Here is a 12,952-nt window from a genome sequence, read left to right on the forward strand (position 1 = left end):
CAATAGCTCAGAAGAGGTGTTTTGCTGTTAGCAAAGGCACTCACATCAGTTGTCTGCTACCATAGCCCATTAACATCAAATTTTGGCACACTGTCCTCACACATAAGTTCATAGTACATCACACATTGATTTCTGCAGTTATTTAAATCTGTTTTGCTTGTCTTCTGTTAGCAGTGACAACTTACACACTGCCACTGCTCTCAGTCATTAAGTGGAGGCCCTCAGCTACTGCGTGGGATGAGGTAATGCCTGAAAATTGGTATTTGGTATTCTCTGACTCTTGGTACTTTTGAAGTGATTGTACATTTCCATGTCTTGAAGGACGCTGATGACTCAAAAATGATCCTGATAACCTTTTAAACAACCAAATCGACTTGAGAAATAAGCAATACCTAGATAATTTTTACTCAATGTTACAGTGTACCCACAAATAGTAGCTCAGGTTAAAAAGCAGTATTCAGAAGGTATGTAATCATCAAACCCTACTGACATCTATAGACATATGGCACTAAGTTCCCAATGTTATACACCCAACTCTGAATGCAAAAAAAAAAAAAAAAAAAAAAAAAAAAAAAAAAAAAAAAAAAAAAAAAAAAAAACGCTATTCTGTAGATGAGCACAGCCAATATCTACTAATTAGGCTAACATAATAAAAACATTATATTATGATTATCATAAAATGACAAAATCTCATCTTAATGAGAATATGCGCTACTTGTATGATTAATTTAGTTATGTAACAACAATTGCCTTTAATACTACATCTTATATGTACCTGTATTTATGCCTATATGTCGATGAACCGTGTAAAGTTGGCAGAATGTCATGCCAACTGTGTTTTAATTAAACGATGTAAAACCTTCACGTATTTTAACTATGAAGTTTTTAAAATACCTATGACGAAATAAATTATGTCCTGTTCCTATACCTATCCAACATTAAGAGTAGGTTTTGTAAGAAATTATGTTCCATAATTGTAAAATGAGTGCTTGCTAGTACAGTCACTGGACTGCAATGGCGCTGTGCTGAGAACAAAAATTATATCTGTAATCCATTTATGCGCCAAAACGGGCTACCGGTAGCCTGTAAACAGTAGTTCGCTGCTATGGTTTAGTGCAAAAGTCACTAGTGATGGTGGAACGAACATATGTATGTACAGACTGTACTATTTTATGATATACGGATGTGTGCTCACATTACTTAGCAGTGTTACGAATGTATATAACAGCAAACAACAATGACATGTAAATGTGTCAGCTTGTATAAAGTAGACATGGCTGAAGCCAAAACATGTAAGTAAACATTGTTACATAGCTGCATATTTCATTTTGTGTAATCAGCCGAATGTCAAAACACACGATTTTTGTAAAATATTTTATGAACATTTTGTATTTCAGCTGCACCTGATAATGGCCTAAGTCTGGAATTGCAATGGCGGAAATAAAAAACTTAACAGTCACTGGCGTAAACATGATATCTTTCAAGAAATTTCACACGACTGTGAATCCCAGTTATGAAAAGTTAATTGACAGTTTGTTTGCTGCTTCTGTCACCTCATGATCCATTGACACCCGCATCCTCTAGTATTTCTAAACTCGCTACAATTAATCCTTTGAGGAGATTTATTTCATCTATCCCCAAGTTTTGAAAGCTTTCCAGAAACATTAGTTCCCCATTAATGTTGGTTATGCGCACTTTCATCTACTGCTTCATTGTTCCGCAACTGCTTAACTACACAAAATGCCTGCTTTGGCACATTGGCATCTACAGATAACCAAACCAGCTCCCTATACCAACAGGTACTTTGTCACACATAATTATCTTTAATGTACATGTACGCAGTTCAGTTGGTGACACCTTAGTAATTGGTGTACTGTTGATATTGAAACATTTGCAGCTGTTGGGCTCAAATGGAAACAAGCTTCCATCAAGCATGGCTGTTTCCTGTGCAAGATTAATTCTTGCATAATGTCTATCCAGGTAGACTACTCTGAAGATTGCAGGATACCCTTATCCACTGACAGCAACACTTCCATATGCTCATGAAACTCTACAGCTCCAACCCTAAGAATGAGCTGCGTTGTCCTAAGTGATATCAAATCATTATTTCCCACCCAACATAATTTATACCTTGGAGTCCCTCATCTTCTCTTACGCACGAGGTCTAGACTAATCGCAATGCATATGCACTGGTATCAACTAAAAATTTACATTCTTTACCATTTACAAAGCCCATCAAACAGCAATCCATCTCTGCATTGATGCCTGCAGTACTCTGACTCACTGGGAATGTTTCCAATGGAAAAAAACACCCCTGTTTGTTTTTAATGTTTTCCACTGCTTATTTCCTTTATCCTGCTTTTTATTCCCACTCTTGTTTGCCTTTGGACCAAAACACCCACATCTGTAACATCATGGTTAATTGCATTGTGCCTTCAAATGTCCTTCCTTCCCACAATGATAACAATTCTTTTCAGAAGCAAAAATTCATTTATCACTGCATATTGTGTAGCAGATACAAGATAACAAAGTGCTGCAGCAAAATCCTCTGGATTTTCCATTCATCCTCTTCATGAAAACTGCACCAGAATTCCTTGCAAAGAAAAAACTTTTTCCACCACCCTGAGTTCGACATGATCTGCTTCTGGATCTCTTCTCAACTTGTATCTTTATGCATTGACTTTACAGATTCTGTCTGAATAAGTTTCTACAGTCTTAATTTGCCTTCTCCGTCAACCCACTCAACTTTTCTCTACAGTAACCTGGCACTTCTCTGCTTGTAGTATCTCTGATGGAAACCTTCCACTAATTGTTAAGAAGTACTTGCCTTGTTCAGCATTTCGTGATACATCATGATGTCTTGGCTTCACTCATAAGGCATAAATTGGCCATCTCTAAAGTAGTTTCACTTGACCAATTACTCATTCATTCATGAAAACTATTACGTCCTCCATCATGTTGCCAGAGAAAGGTGTGATTAGGTTAGCTACTGGAAAGTGGGGCTACTCATGACTCAGAGTCACTTGGACCAGACTGTCGCTTTTGCACAGCCAGCAAAGATTCTAATTGAGCCATGAGATCACAACAGCGTAACTTCTGTTGAGCATTCTCCTCCAACAATTGTGAGTCTTGCTCCATTGAAGTGGCCACACTATCATTAGCAGTAGCTACTATCACTAGTATCACAGCCATGGGTACCTTCTTATGCCAACCTGTTTACAGGCCATCTAGAGGAAACCTTCCAGCCTTTCAAAACCCCAGTCTCCAGGTCTGGTTCAGGTTCACTGATGACAGCTTCACGATCCAGGCTCAGGGCCAAGAAACCCTATCCCAATTTTTCCACAATCTCAACACCACCTCTCCCATCCTCTTCACCTGGTTCTCCCCAAATGAGCAATTGATCTCATCTCCTGTGGTGGCTACATGCACATCTCTGTCCACATTAAACCCACCAACTGTACCTGCATTTCGATAGCTGCCATCTCTTCCACACTACAAAAATCCCTCCATACAGCCTGGCCGTACTGGCACAGTCTATCTGCAGCGACAAGAAGTTGGCTCCCAGTATGCTGAAGGTCTTCACAGACAAGTACTACCCCCAGATACAGTCTAGAAACAGATTTCCGGTGCCATGTCCTCATCAACCCCTAAGAACCAGCTACAAAGGAGCACCTCCTTCATCATCCAATTACACCGCCCCCCCCCCCCCCCCCCATCACCTCCCTCCCCCGGCTTCTGGAAAAGGTTTTTATTTGCAAATTGATGGCTTTTTGTGCAGGATTATAAGGTTAAGTCATGAATTTTCGAAATATGTGAATCAGCAGACTGGATTGCTGCTCTTTATTGCATTACAGGAACCACACAGTCTTTTTGGTGGTATGCCCAGTATCACTGTACTGTTGGAAGACAATTTTCTCAGCTAAATCTTTAAACTGAGACCACATACAGTACGTGGCAAAGGATAAATCATGCACCACTATTTTCAGTCCAAATATAAACTGCTGCAAACAAGTTCATGTATAACAACTGCATCTGAGACCGAGATCTCTGAACTATTTGTTATGCAGCAAGTAGTAGAGAGTAGTACAAAACTAGTTCACCAATTTGCACACAAGTCAGTGGAGGACGGCACAGATTAAAATTTCTCGGGGCACTTTAAGAGATTTTTGTGAGGCTTTATAATAGTCTCATGAGTATGGCTCCTTTTCTCTGGACTATGAGATGAAAAACTTCCCATCTCTACCTAGAAGCATGCTGCATCCTCGTTCACTATGATGCCAGTAGTCCATCCTGGCACAAAATGCAGTAAACATAGAGAGCGTTAAGAAGCCATGATGATCTACGACCATTCAGCACTCATCCATAACCCAAGTACATTGATCATAGGTAAGACCACAAAATACGCATCTCCCTTAAAAAGTTTTCAAGGTGTTTTCAAGTTTTAAAAGTTTTCAAATAGGATTTTCATCAGATAACACCAGACTAGCTTACTTGCATCCATGGAGTGTTTCTCGAAACAATGGAGCATCTTCCATGCTGTAGTTACACATAGTTTGCAGGATGTTGTAGGTGAACAAATTAGTTCACATGGGACAGGAAGTTTCCGTATTGTTAACCTGTAATGATGGCAGACTCATCAGAGACCCCATGGAAAATGCATTGTCCCATGTGGTTTTTTGATGTCCTAGTACCACACTATCAGGCAATGCCCACAAGTACCATTTTTTCTATGCTCTGGGCATTAAGTTTTAACATTCCTACACTAATGCTAATCTCTTTGCCCTTAAAAATGTGTGGTGAAAATACAATAATAATAATAATAATAATAATAATAATAATAATAATAATCGCAATCCAGTACTGCATAGGGAAGTGACTTGCTGCTTTATGTACCTTCCACCCACTGCCATAAGGCACAACAGTCACCAGTTACCCAAGTTGTCAAAATGTTGTTGCTATGGTAGTCGGACAATGGCAGCTGTTTTTTCCTGAACTGATCCGTACCCTTGACAATCCAACACATTAGATGCCTATTGCCAGCATGACCTTGGAGATTGAATGTCTAGACATTATGAAGCAGTGTTCTGCCAAATCAAATTTCATTAAATTTTGTCTCTTGCCCAGAATGTACTCAACTGCCATCCCAACACATCACGGCATGTAACACACCAAGTCATTCCACTCACCATTGTAACAAGAAATTAGCATTGTTGTAAACTAGAGCAATGTGGACATTAAGGTGATACCACCGTATACAAAATTGCTTTTCAGATATGTTCCCAGCCACAGAGGTCCCTTGAACTTCCCAAGATTAAGATCATGGTAACACTCAGTAATACACTTTCTTAAATGCACACTCATTCTCAGTAATTTGAAATACTAAATTACCTATTATTATTAATTTGTTCAGCAAAATTTGTCAGCATTTAAAAGTTAATGCATTCACTGTCATGTGATAACATCAGATGCCCTCATTGTATGCCGTTTGGGCAAGCATAGCTCGTGACATGTTAACCCATTAGTTTTTTTCAGAACATTCAGTAAGACCTCTCTCCATTTATAGTTTCTTTCTGCCAAAATACTCCTGTTTTTATGTACATTTTAAAAGCATTTCTCATGTAAGAACTGTCAGTTTTTTTACTTCTGTGGGTTAACCTTTCTGCAGTTATGAGGGCCAAGCATCCTGTCTTCTCGACCAGCTAACAGGGACGAAAGAATTGTGCACCTGGCCGGTCAGTGACTTTACTGCCTGACAACCTCTTCAGGCTATAGCCATTCTAGATTAGTGGCATGTTCCACTGAGCAGAGAACCAATATTCAGTAACACTTTCTACAAAATCAGTATCACACTACACATTCACAGTGGTTTCAGCTAACCATGAAAGAGAGCTTTAAAACTAACCCACACTTTCTGTTTTAAGTGTATCCGAAGCTGAACAAAACACTTAAGAAAAATGAAAACAATTTTTTTTGTGATTGAAAAATTCTGTAACTAGAGGTCTATATCAACAATACATGTGCAAGTAACAGTTCTGACAGTTCTTACCATCTATAAAAACTAATTGCTGAACTTTAAAACAACATTGTCTCATACCCAGCCTGATGCAGAATTAACACCAAAGATATTGATATAACTATTTGTGATAGGCCTATTGGTTCATCTGTAATTAAAGCCTACACTCGATTCTCCATAATAATAAGTCTGACAGTAGGGAGTTTACATGCTTCCTACTTCTTGTTTCCTCTCAGCTTATGTTCAGTATGATCCAGTTTAGCAGTTTCCTGTCGTCATTTCGAATCAGGCTTAGGACTGCAGCTGGCAGAGAGTCTTTTTTTCCGTACATTCCTTTTCTTGGAACATATTAGTTACTGAAACAACCTAATATTTTCTTAGAGTATGATGTTTTGAAAAACATGGACCTTCATACTTTTTTGCACAATGTGTGTCATTTTTCATTGTGAATTAACAGCGTATACTGCAAAGCATCTCTCGTAATCTCTTTCTCTGTTCTTCCAAGGAAACCTGGACAATGAATGTTCTTTATTTTGCAAACTAAATGGTCTTTCTTTATATGGTGTCTGTGGGAACTCAGTTTTACAGGTAGTTTCATGAAATTTATTCAGCAACTGCTGGATTAGTTTCAAGTGGAATTTCAAATTGATTTCTTCTGAGGCTTTTCTATTTCTTTTTATTATGCACAAAGAAGTCACTCAGATGAAAGAATTCTTTTTGTGGTACTTAATTGTCTTTCAACAGCAACATACGTAACTTAACATCCTGTGTCTTATCAACGGCTCCCATTGACTTATTAACTAATTCCAGAAGAGAGTTTTAATTTATTTTGGCCCGTTTTATGTTCCTTTTTCTCTGTCTGAACAAAATCCAGTCCATTTACAGTGCAAAGGCTCCAGACTTTCGTTTGTCCATCCATTTTAATGCCAAGTGTTTCTCTTAGGCAACAGTGGTAAATGTTTCCCATTTTTGCGTATTGTTCTGATGGCATTGATACATTTCTCATGGGGCCACAGAAGTAATTCAGGACCCAAACTTCAAATGTCTAAATAAAAAGTATGAGCTTTGTTGAAGTAGGGCAATAAACTCTCATCACCCGATTTTCCTCCATCAGCATCTACTTCTGTGGCAGCGCAAGTGCAGACAATTTAACCTAGGATATAATGACTTTGTACACAACAAAAGATAAATTTTAATGATAAAATTACAACATTTCTTTGGTATATACTTCTATAAATTGGAGCCTTCCTTTGGAAAGTAGCAGAGTTTTACCTATCACAATGTTTTCTAATGTGTCTATGGCTTCTCTGGTTGTTTTCCCTGTGTGTTTTACAATGAGACATATTTTCCCAAGAATATATCGAGATGCAGATGAATTATCAGTAATATGCAACAAATGCAGAATCAGTCAGTGCTGGGCCCTGGCCATTATATGAGCTAATATCAGGGTTTGAAGCAAAGAATCTATAAACCAATATTCACTTCTAACTTAATATGTCTTGTCACAAGTGGGGAACATCCCAAGAAGCAATGAAATTCTGCAGGCTCTATACACTTGCACCATGGTGATCTACTGTGCGCTGTCATTGTTTTGATAATAAATATACAGTAACTATTCATCTCTGCACAAGTGGCAGAAACAAATTTGACGGGCAAAGTACAAAAAGATGTAAATAACTTTCTGAACCTTTATACAACTGTAGCATTTCACCACAGGGGCACACTCCCACAATCATACATTCTTTTTCATGACAAAGTTGTGGTTACCATTCCATCATCTTTTCCCTCTTCAGAAGAAGAATCTTCTGATTAAGTTCCTAGTGAATTGAAGACCCAGTAGTAGGTCGACACACATCCAGATCCCCACCCAATGGAAGGTCCAAAGTAGCATAACCATCTTCACCACTACCATGCATGAGGATTTCCACAATTTCCTTGTCTAAGAATTACATCCCGACTTTGCAACCCGCAATACATGCTAACACTGTCATATAACCAAAAACAGGTACAGGACAGGTCTAATGGCTGACTTAGGCAGAAAGGGTCGAGAAGCAAAAGCTATAGAGCTTTCCAACATTACAAAGTAGAGCAGGTAATGACAGTGTTGGCAGGAATGTCAAACTGGGAACAACAGCGAGTTGCCAGTCTACTGTGTATCTTTAGCTGATACCTGACTGGCATAAATGCTCTCCAAAAAATACTTAATCTGAATTTTATCAAAACTAACATCACAAACACAAGCAAACTATAAGAAGAGGATACCACTAGAGCAGTCTGAAAAACAAAAAATAAGTTATTTAAATTGAGTGTATCACCACAAGAAGTGTCATGAAAATGTATGCTCTCTTCCAAATTTAAAGTGTCTGCAGTACTAATACACCAGATTGTTATAAATGAAGTGCAACTAACCAATGGCTTTGTCACGGTGGTAGCACCAGTTCCCATCAGGTCATCAAATTAAGCACTGTCGGGCTAGGCTATCACGTGGATGGGTCACCGTCCTAGTGTGCTGAGTGCTGCTGGCAAGCGAGGTGCACTCAACCTGTGTGAGGCCCATGAGGAGCTACTTGTGTGAGAAGAAGCTGCACTGGTCACAAAAAAACTGACAACAGCTGGGAGAGCACTGTGCTCACCACAAGCCTCTGTATCCGCACCTGGTGACGCCTAAGGGCTGACAGACACGGAAACTGGTCGGTACCATTGAGCCTTCAAGTTTTGTTCAGACGGTGTTTGTTTTTACTCACAGAGGTCCAGTGTTGGCCATAATTACTGTATGGAAGTGAAACTTGGTAGATATTTTAATGCATTAATGTGGAACCTATATGTGCTGGAAACAAATTAATTCAAATTTTATCCATCAGGTGCAAAGCTGGCACTGTGAATGCAAGGAGGACACACAGAAATGGTCCCATATGTAATGGATTGGGAACAGGACATGGGCAAAGAACGTCAAACAAGTAAGAAAGGCATAATGTTGATTTTATTATTAACTACAGTTTACACATTGTTCAATATGAGCACTGGGGACACTGACAAGATGCTGCATCCATCAAATGACGTGATCAACAGTTGCTTGCAGCACTTCCAGTGGAATCTGAGCACCATGTTCCTGTATACTGGCCTTCAGATCGTGTAGAGACTGATCATGTCCCTGGTACACTTGTGTTTTTTAATATCCCCTGGGCCAAAAGTCGCAGAGATTCAGGTCAGGTGATGTTGCAGGCCATGCATCTGGAAAACCTCTGGAGATAACATATTGGTGGAAGGTTATAATACTTATGAGGTGCTACCCAAAATATTCAAGAACATCATTATACCAGTCAAATCAGTAGCAGTGCGGCATTCTGTCACTAGACGTCTTTAGGCACCCATCTTTGCTACTGCACCACAAACTTGGGTCAGCTTTGGCACATGTCTTTGTGAGATGTAATGTGTGTCAGGATGTGTTTCAGTGCTTCTGCAAATTGTGAAATGGATGACATGAGGGAGCAACAGATTTATATCAAATTCTGTTTAAAGTTTAATGCTGACAGAGGCATTTGCTGAGAGTGCGTCGAGTCACACAAGAACATCTGAATGGTTCAAGCACTTCCAGGAAGGTCAAGACACTGAGGAAGATGACAAACGTTCTGGTCGACCGGCAACATGTACAACACCAGAAATGATCAAAAACGTGCGCGATGTGATTCATGAAGAACAAAGGCAGACAATTCACAATGTTTGTAAAAGACCTGGGATGTCATACGTTACATATCAACAAATTCTAGTCTAACTGGACATGAAACTAATTGCAGCAAAATTTATCCTTTGTCTTCTCAGCATCGATCAATGAAACCTCGGGATTCACAGTGCACCAAGCTACAACAAAGAGTTCGAGTGTGTCCAAAATTCTTATCCAGAGTTGTAATGTGATGAATCTTAAGTCTACAGTTATGACTCGGTAACGAAGCAGCAATCATCACAATGGAAAACACCATCTTCTACGAGGCTGATAGGAGCTTGACAAGCTCACAGCAACATGAAGTCAATGTTGATTTTTTAGTTATTTATTTATTTATTTATTTGTCAATGACAATAGTAAACAAGATGTCAGTTCCAGCTGGTTGGACTGTCATCAGAAACTTTTGAGATGACTGAGGGACAATGTTTGGTGCAAACAGCCAGAGTTGTGGAAAAAGAACCACTGGTGGGTGCACCCATGACATAGCACCCGTGCACACCTCACTCCTGAAGGAGTTTCTTACAAAAATCGACATGGCAATGGTCCCCAGACCTCCCTACACACAATGCCTAGCCTAACTGTCCACGAATATAAAAATGGTGTTGAAAGGCTGATGTTTTGACTGTACTGAAGACATGCAAGTGGCATCTCAAGAGGTCCTGAACGAACTTCACCCTGCCGATTTTCAGGTGTGCTTCAAAAAATGGGAACAAAAGTGGGATTGTTACAAACATGCCCGGAGTGACTACTTTGAAGGCAGGCTATTAGAACGTAAGTATATTTTTCTGATTTTTAAAATGAAATTCTTAGATATTTTGGGTAGTGCCTTATACACACGTCCCACGACATACAACATACACTATTCTATGTGTAAGATTGCATATTGTTGCACAACGGTACCCAACTTGGGTTACTGCCCAAGGGACTGATGTATTTTTCAGTGACATGGCATCGTACATGTGGCAGCAGGTGATATGGAACTGAGTGTTCGTTCCAAGTGGCTGTAGGAGCCGTACCACATATGGAAGCAATGTGGGGTTGGTTCCCAATGCTAATGAACACATGCCAAACACGGTCATCACAAACTTCCACAGAACAGTTAAATATTAAGAGACGACACAGGAAACTGCAGTCGAATCTTGATAATGTCACTAGAATTGATTGCAAATGTGCATTAATGATTGTACAATCTTAATGCACCATTTAATTTAGGTGTTGGATTGTGGCAAATGGAGCAACATATATCTGCAGTGAGGTCTGGAGCACATCTGGATTAGTACCAGCAATAAACATGTGGCATCACTAAATTGATTTGAGATGTTATTTAACAGTGAATAGTCCTTTCCTTGACTGACTCCTCTTGGTATGATTTCACAACTGGCAGCATCACCAGCACCATGAGGTTGCAGCCTGCACTACCTACTGTGATGGAGGGACAACCATCTATACAAGATCCCAGGTAGGAGCTTCTGTAGACACACCTGATGCAGAATGTGGTGAACTTCCTAAGTTGCATTAAGTAGATTATTACTGGGCATGCAACATGAGGAGTTGCACCATCATCTATATAAACAGTGGTTTCCACACAATTGCACTCTTCCAAAGCAGGAATCACATGCTGTACAAGGTGGTCTTGAAACCATGCAGACATCATAGTACACCTGACTGGTCCTCTGGGTGTGTTCTCCTCAAAGAAGAAAGGACCAAGAACGAAGATGCTTCTGAATCCACACCACACGGCACATACAGTGAGTGTAATGGCTCTTTGTGTACCACATGCAGTTTAAAAGTACCCCAGATTTAGCAATTCTGTGTTTTCACTGCATCCTGTAGAGTAAAATGTGCCTCAACACTCTACAGAACATTGTCCTGCCACATGTCATCAACTTTGCTCTGTGCAAGAAACAAGAGCAAATTCAGAATGTTGCTGTAGATTATTAGGTTTCAGTTGCAGCACCATCTGGATCTAATAAGGCTGCTAGTGTAAAGTGAAGTACAAAATTTTCCACGATATGGACAATTCTCATGACATTGCATGAGCACTAAAAATACCTGGAGCATGTGCTGCATGATAGTTACAGCAACAGTAACCTCATCAATAACTCACTTCCGGCAGGTTAGTAAGCCTTCCCCTTCCAGTTGCCACACCAAGCTCACCCATGTTTTTAAATTTCATCATCACCTTCTTCAAAACATTTAATGAAATCATCAGCGATACTCTCTCAATGCATCACTGTAGTTGCTGCTGTTCACGTAAAATGTTTCACAAACAGTATATGTTCTCTCTTCTTGGTATCCTACTGTGTACTCACATTACGGTTTGTCAAATGATAGAGTGGATGTTATACCATCATACAGTGTACAGCACCAGATTTGGTACCTAAGTAGACTAGATTTGGTTGACTGCAGATAGGACCTGTTCAATAACTATTGTACCATACCATGACCATCAATCATCCTGTGTTCCAACTGGGCAGGTACCTCTCCCCAAACAAATAATACAGACCATAAAAAACTGAAGCTGCTGTTCCCAACTACTTTCTTTGATAAAAAGTTTACCAATAACAATGAAATAGCACAATACAACAAATGTTTCTAACACTGATAGTTCCTCATTAGCTTGTGACTTCTTCCACCAACTCTTTGACAAAGATTTTGTCAGTTTACAATAAAGTGAAATAATAAGTTGCACCGTATCCAAATCAGCAGTGAGATTTTATTTCCTAAACACAAAAGACGCACCCAGTCAACTTCTGTTTCTGTAAAATAACCAGAAACCTGAAGGTTGGTTTGAACGCTGCAGAGCTTTATTGTACATGGTACAACCCTCTCTCCTCCTGTCCTTTGAGGAGACTTACCCATTAAGCTCTAAGCGGATCTGCATTTCAACATTAACGAAGTGTTATGTAAATTGGCACTTTTCAAAAAAAAAATCACTGCCTCAGGTGAAAGTAGCGGCAAATGAAAGAAGGAATCTTATAATTTAATCTTCGAATTTTTAGGCTGGCATTTAACCATTGAATCATCTGTGACAAAGCTAAACCTGAAACTTAATATAAATTTGGCACTCACTTAAAAAGACTTTCGTACTGAATATGACTAGCATAACATGATCAATATGGGAAGCTCAGAATCCTAAACTATGATCTGTTACGCTTACATATGTGGAGTGTTGCAGAGTTATTTTGCATCCTTTCGGACAATGACCGAATGAAAAG

The sequence above is a fragment of the Schistocerca gregaria genome, chromosome 6, assembly GCF_023897955.1.
Source record: "Schistocerca gregaria isolate iqSchGreg1 chromosome 6, iqSchGreg1.2, whole genome shotgun sequence".
In the NCBI taxonomy this organism is placed as follows: domain Eukaryota; kingdom Metazoa; phylum Arthropoda; class Insecta; order Orthoptera; family Acrididae; genus Schistocerca; species Schistocerca gregaria.